Source organism: Schistocerca gregaria, chromosome X (assembly GCF_023897955.1).
Source record: "Schistocerca gregaria isolate iqSchGreg1 chromosome X, iqSchGreg1.2, whole genome shotgun sequence".
NCBI classification, from domain to species: Eukaryota; Metazoa; Arthropoda; class Insecta; order Orthoptera; family Acrididae; genus Schistocerca; species Schistocerca gregaria.
Genome location: NC_064931.1, coordinates 387,145,152 through 387,152,733, shown reverse-complemented (window position 1 = coordinate 387,152,733; position 7,582 = coordinate 387,145,152). Strand labels below are relative to the sequence as shown.

At 47.4% G+C, this 7,582-nt stretch overlaps 1 protein-coding gene across 1 annotated transcript in view; it reads left to right on the top strand.

Moving 5' to 3' along the window:
* The first annotated feature begins 6,178 nt into the window (after nt 1–6,178).
* Nucleotides 6,179–7,582, top strand: part of LOC126299302 (single-minded homolog 1-like) — a 496,270-nt gene continuing 494,866 nt past the window's right edge. The window contains exon 1 of the mRNA XM_049991100.1: nt 6,179–6,234. The gene's annotated coding sequence lies outside the window, so the exon portion shown is untranslated. The remainder of the gene's footprint in view (nt 6,235–7,582) is intronic.

Here is a 7,582-nt window from a genome sequence, read left to right as displayed (position 1 = left end):
TAGCCCAGCAAGCATATTTCTTGACAAGTGGTCTTACCAAAACTTGTATGGTAAACCTTCTACACTACTGAGAAGTGGAAGAATGGGGAAACTGTCATCCAAACATTTCAAAACATCGACATTTATTTGCTCGAGAAAATACTTGCATACAAAAACAAAAATGGTTCAAATGGCTCTAAGCACTACGGGACTTAACATCTGAGGTCATCAGTCCCCTAGAACTAAGGACATCACACACACACATGCCCAAAACAGGATTGGAACCTGTGACCGTAGCAGCAGCGCGGTTCCGGACTGAAGCGCCTAGAACCGCTCGCCCACAGCGGCTCGCCATATAAAAACCTCAAAAAGTATTTAGAAGGCAGTATACGAAGCCTTTTTAGAGAACCTTCGTGTTTTCTTTTCTACTTGACAAATGATATCGAAATTATGTTTCTTCTTCAACAGAAGAGATTTTTTCACTGTTGAAACAATAGTTATAAAAAAAAGTTTCATCTACTTATGTTCTCATTTAGACAGGACGTACCTTTTTCTTCCTTTATTCACATATTGTAAAACCTAAATACACTCCTGGAAATTGAAATAAGAACACCGTGAATTCATTGTCCCAGGAAGGGGAAACTTTATTGACACATTCCTGGGGCCAGATACATCACATGATCACACTGACAGAACCACAGGCACATAGACACAGGCAACAGAGCATGCACAATGTCGGCACTAGTACAGTGTATATCCACCTTTCGCAGCAATGCAGGCTGCTATTCTCCCATGGAGACGATCGTAGAGATGCTGGATGTAGTCCTGTGGAACGGCTTGCCATGCCATTTCCACCTGGTGCCTCAGTTGGACCAGCGTTAGTGCTGGACGTGCAGACCGCGTGATACGACGCTTCATCCAGTCCCAAACATGCTCAATGGGGGACAGATCCGGAGATCTTGCTGGTCAGGGTAGTTGACTTACACCTTCTAGAGCACGTTGGGTGGCACGGGATACATGCGGACGTGCATTGTCCTGTTGGAACAGCAAGTTCCCTTGCCGGTCTAGGAATGGTAGAACGATGGGTTCGATGACGGTTTGGATGTACCGTGCACTATTCAGTGTCCCCTCGACGATCACCAGAGGTGTACGGCCAGTGTAGGAGATCGCTCCCCACACCATGATGCCGGGTGATGGCCCTGTGTGCCTCGGTCGTATGCAGTCCTGATTGTGGCGCTCACCTGCACGGCGCCAAACACGCATACGACCATCATTGGCACCAAGGCAGAAGCGACTCTCATCGCTGAAGACGACACGTCTCCATTCGCCCCTCGATTCACGCCTGTCGCGACACCACTGGAGGCGGGCTGCACGATGTTGGGGCGTGAGCGGAAGACGGCCTAACGGTGTGCGGGACCGTAGCCCAGCTTCATGGAGACGGTTGCGAATGGTCCTCGCCGATACCCCAGGAACAACAGTGTCCCTAATTTGCTGGGAAGTGGCGGTGCGGTCCCCTACGGCACTGCGTAGGATCCTACGGTCTTGGCGTGCATCCGTGCGTCGCTGCGGTCCGGTCCCAGGTCGACGGGCACGTGCACCTTCCGCCGACCACTGGCGACAACATCGATGTACTGTGGAGACCTCGCGCCCCACGTGTTGAGCAATTCGGCGGTACGTCCACCCAGCCTCCCGCAAGCCCACTATACGCCCTCGCTCAAAGTCCGTCAACTGCACATACGGTTCACGTCCACGGTGTCGCGGCATGCTACCAGTGTTAAAGACTGCGATGGAGCTCCGTATGCCACGGCAAACTGGCTGACACTGACGGCGACGGTGCACAAATGCTGCGCAGCTAGCGCCATTCGATGGCCAACACCGCGGTTCCTGGTGTGTCCGCTGTGCCGTGCGTGTGATCATTGCTTGTACAACCCTCTCGCAGTGTCCGGAGCAAGTATGGTGGGTCTGTCAATGTGTTCTTTTTTCCATTTCCAGGAGTGTATCTTTCTTCTTTCAAGCATTTTTTCTGACCTGTTGGAGAATAAGAGACAGTAGTAAGAAAGATATGTAGCTCTCGTGTAAGCTTTGCAGGTTGTCATAAAACCAAGCAAACAATGAGATCAAGTTTGTTGGTGTGCACAGCAAATGTATGTTACACTAAAGTGACAAAAGTCATGGGATACCTCCTAATATCGCGTCGGGCCTCGTTTTGCCCGGCTGAGTGCAGTAACACGACGTGGCATGGACTCAACATGTCGCTGGAAGTCCTCTGGAGAAATACTGAGCCATGCTGCCTCTATTGCCGCCCGTAATTGCGAAAGTGCTACATGTGCAAGATTTTGTGCACGAACTGACATTTCCATTATGTCCCATGAATGTTCAACGGGAATCATGTCCAGTGGTTTGTGTGGCCAAATCATTCGCTCGAACTGTCCAAAATGCTCTTCAAATCATTTGGGAACAATTGTGGCCCCGTGACACGGCGCATTGTCATCCATAAAAAATTCCATCGTTTTTTGGGAACATGAAGTCTATGAATGACTGCAAGTAGCCAAATATTACCAGCTGCAGTTAATGATCGGTTTAGTTGGACCAGGGGACCCAGTCCATTCCACTTAAACACAGCCCACAGTGCCTTGTTGATAGCTTGGGTTCGTGAGATCTGCACCACACTCGAACCCTACCATCAGCTGTTACAACTGAAATCGTGACTCATCTGATCAGGTCACGCCGGCCGCTGTGGCCAAGCGGCTCTAGGCGCTTCAGTCCGGAACCGCGCGAATGCTACGGTCGCAGGTTCGAATCCTGCCTCTGGCATGGATGTGTGTGATGTCCTTAGGTTAGTTAGGTTTAAGTAGTTCTAAGTCTAGGGGACTGATGACCTCAGACGTTAAGTCCCATGGTGCTCAGAGTCATTTAACAATTTTTCTTTTGATCAGGTCACGGTTTTTCTCGTCTAAGGTCCAACAGATATGGTTACGAGTCCAGGAGCCAGGAGACGCGCAGCAGGCGATGTCGTGCTGTCAGCAAGGGCACCCGCGTCGGTCGTCTGCTGCCATAGACCTTTAACGGCACATCTCAAATGGTTCAAATGGCTCTGAGCACTATGGGACTTAACTTCTGAGGTCATCAGTCCCCTAGAACTAAGGACTACTTAAACCTAACTAACCTACGGACATCACATCATCCATGCACGAGGCAGGATTCGAACCTGCAACCGTAGTGGTCCCGCGGTTCCAGACTGAAGCGCCTATAACCGCTCGGCCACTTCGGCCGGCCGCCACATCTCGCCGCGATGTCCTAACGGATTCGTTCATCGTTTGTCCCACATTGATTTCTGCGGTTATTTCACGCTACGCTGCTCGTCTGTTGGCACTGACTACTCCATACACACGCCGCTGCTCGCGGCCATTAATTGAAAGCGATCGGCCACTGCGTTGCCCGTGGTGATAGGTAATGCGTGAAATTAGGTATTCTCGGTACACTCTTGACACTCTGGATCTCGGAATATTAAATTCTCTAACAATTTCCGAAATGAAATGTCCCATGCATCTAGTTCCAACTACCATTCCGCGTTCAAAGTCTGTTAACCCCGGTCGTACTATCATAACCACGTCGGAACCCCTTTCACATGAATCACTTGAGAACAAATGACAGCTCCGTCAACGCACTGCCTATTTATACCCTGTGTACGCGATACCACCGCCATCTGCAAATGTGTATATCGCTATCGCACGGCTTTGGTCACCTAAGCATACGATATACAGAACATTCAGTTTATAAATTCAAACGTCTTTTCCTTGGGATTGTGCCGTATTCGGCACTATGGCCTAGTCTGGCAACATCCGAACTGTATTCTAGGTTGGCCATACTTCCTATCGACGCTGCTTGTAACCTCTCTGTCAGAGAGAAGGGTTAAACTGCGCAATTACACCGCGGAAAGGGGACAGCGACGGTGAATTGGAAGGAATATTGCGAGTAAGCAGGAAGTTGTCGCTGGCTGTGAAACGCGCGATAGGGATGGACGGTGTACTTGGGTGTACCTAAGTGGATGGGACTGTCATTGCGTTGCTTGGCACGAACTAACTGTCCACTTACGGAATGCGAATAAGCCGAGCAAGTAGAAACGGTGTGTCGGGACTGTGTCGGACATTCAGTTCCTTCAGACACTCTGTGAGATATTGTGTTGTGTGTGTCATATGAAGGAACTCGAAGGTTAGTGATATAACGACTGCATGTAACAGCGCAGCGCCTTGAAACTAAGCAAGCTACTCAAAAAGGGAAGGAACCGTTTCAAATACCATTTCTGTTCTCTGTTCGCTAGTGGATGCTATACTGAGCCGTTTAATATGTTTATTTTGAGTTATGCAAAGTCTGAAGAACTGTGTAAACTTGTAGTGTAGTGTAGTTGAGAGTGCAATATTGCGCTCTTACACCCTTTAAGGTAATTTAAGTAAGTTAGGTTCCAGAGTAATTTTCCGGTTTGGTTTTGCGAGCAATACTGACAGATTGCTTACTCCTGAATTCCTGTGCTGCATTATTATCATGATTCAGCTTTGTTAATTTGCTACTTGTTCGGTTTGTGTGTGAATTTTAAGAGAAACTGATATATAGAGCACAGGTTGTAAACTTGTTAAAACTTTGAGAATATTAATAAATGTGCGATGTGATAATGTAGCTGTGACTTAGTCAATCGTTTCCACCCTTTCTTATCCTATGGCCCCAGTAAATGCCACATGCAAACTAATATTTATTTCCGTCTGAGATGCGTTTTGCTTTTTGGTTCAAATGGCTCTGAGCACTATGGGACTTAAATTCTAAGGTGATCAGTCCCCTAGAACTTAGAACTACTTAAACCTAACTAACCTAAGGATATCACACACATCCATGCCCGAGGCAGGATTAGAACCTGCGACCGTAGCGGTCGCGCCGTTCCATACTGTAGCGCCTCGAACCGCTCGGCCATATCGGCCAGCTTTTTTGTATTAAGACCTCTTCAGAGGTTGGACCCGGAATAAAACAGTTCTGTTTTTATATGCGATACTTAGGCCTGTAGATTAAAAACAGTTTATACGATATATTCTGCGTGAATTAAATAGTACTTTACTTTCCTCGTTTTTTCTGCCAAAAACTGCGATTCCTCTCGCTTGGACATAGGTTAGAAATTGCCATTCCTATTCACTTACGTAAAATAGGCACATATCCATGTAGTAATCTTTCGGTTCTAAACTTTCTTTTCTGTCCTCTAAATGCTGTTAAACACTTCACTGTTGATCTGGTAAGAACTGCAGATTTAAGCTTTGATCAGAGGAGACGAAACGCAGATGTTAATGAGACATACGAATAACTCTTAAGATCTATATTATTCGTGTAAAAATTATGTTGTAAACTGTTTGGAGTCTAGAAGTATCGCATGTAAAAACAAAATCCTCATTAAGTTCACTAAAGCTTCCTTAATACAAGACGGAACGTGCCTGTTACTTTATATACTCACTAGGTTGCAGCAGAATAAGGGCGTCTGATTTAACAAAATGAATATTTAATACTATGAATATTAACAATTTACAAAAGCACAAAATCCAGTACTATAACGCGCATGAGCATCGCGTTATAGCAGACGTCGCTACAGTCCCCTGTTTCTGCGCATGCCCAGTTTGCAACACACCCAGGATTTTACAACCCCACACTCGGCACAGTCAATTGATCACTGACGGGACTGACCCACTCGCGACGTGGTTGGTGAAGGTTACAAGCAGGCACGTGATGTGCACCCCTGCGGGTAGACAGTTTTGACCAGAAAGTCATAACTCGAGCTTTACGTCTTACTACTTGCTCTATAACGAGATAGTATCGGCAGCTGGGACGCAGAACTGCGCTTAAGAAATGAATATGTTTAAGGAGTTGTGGCCACAATGGAGAAATGGCCCCGTAGTCAAGTGGAGAGGTGTTACGGAAGGACGTAAGCGATAGCGGAAATGGGAGCCGTGTCCTTCCGAAAACTAGTGTAGCGCCTTCGTCTTTTGTGCAGGCACCTCCCCTGCCCCCCCTCCACCGGTAGGCGGTGCGCAGGTCCCCGCCCATTGGCTTGCGGCCGGGCCAATGGGAGGCGAGGTGGCGGCGCGTGGAGGGGGCAGGACGTGCGGACTCGCCGGGCGGCCAGATTATGGGCACAGGTCCGGCCAGCGGGCGCCCCCAGTGCACTAATTCAAGAGGCGCGCTGCCCCGACCCGACTTCATAATTAGCGATTAGCGGGCAAGGTAAGTGCACGGGCACGATCCTCGGCTGTCTAATCTCCTGCATGCTCGCTGCCCTCACACGCCAGTCTTGCTCTATCGGTGCCATGATGTGCAGGCCAGACGCTTTCTGGTTTTTACCCATGTGACAGAAGATACCGCCGCACCTCCAACCTGCGACGTGAAGTGACGTGAAATTCCTAGAACGCCGTGAACATAAATAAAAAATCTCGCGAGTGCGCTGAAATCGCTGTCGCGCCATAAAAGTTGTCTGCAGTTACGCGAAACGTCAGATTACTCCCACGCTTAGTTGTCGGCGTTTGCGTTTGTGACAATGTGTGTGCTTGCTAAATGATTCCGCGAGAAATTAGACGCTACGATCTGTAGTGACGTCGGGACTGCAGCAGAGCCTCTGAATGAATGTTTGACAGCGATGTCAACTGTTGACGGGCGATGACTCGGCGTCAGATGAGTGTGACCTGCTATCATGGGTTTCGAGCGATTACGCTTCACTGACAGTCGCGTCATAAGGTATGTCTCGCCTTGTCTTTGCAGCATCTTCTCTTCCGTTGCAGGGACACACACTCGCCTCCGTATTGTGCGCTCAAATGCAACTCCCGCCATACTTGGGGAGTAAAAGTTCACTAGATTTTGCTATGAAAAAACATGGCTTTCCTACTCTCTTGTCGGTGTTGTCCGGTAGCTAAACTACCTCTCCTTTCGTAGCCAATTAATAGAAACTGGAGGTAATTTGATTTCGGGAGTATAACAAAATGTAGGCTAAATGTCATCTGCAATACACAACCCAACTGAAAGCTAATACATTGTTCGGGTGAATATTTACAAGAGTAATTCGTGTCAGTTCTGTCCCTTCTGGCAACGGATATGACGATATCACTAAAAGTTGCGTCAGTATGGCTCTGTGATGGGCTACGTGTGAAATCTTAATAGGACAAAAATTGTCTTGCGAAATGTAGTATGTGTATCCAGATATGGAAATGAAAACACTGTTTAGCTCCTAGAATGTGAATATAGTGAAGGTAACGGGATTCCAGAACTGTAACAAAATGTAAATGACATCTCAGTCGTAACCAAAGTGATCGCCACTAAATTGCTCGGGGGAATGTTTATCGAGTGGAATTCTTGTCCCTTTTTGTGGCGAATATGAAGACATTCCTAAAATTGGCATCAGTGCTATCATATCACACGATATGTATGGAATTTTGCTTGACAAAGGTTTTGTGTGAAAATTTTTTATCCCGATACCGAATGGAAACAAAGTTGTGACTATTTTATTGTTAACATTTAAATGATGAGTTACTTTACGACCTACGAGGCTATCCGCCGACTACAGTCATCAGACTTGTAGGAA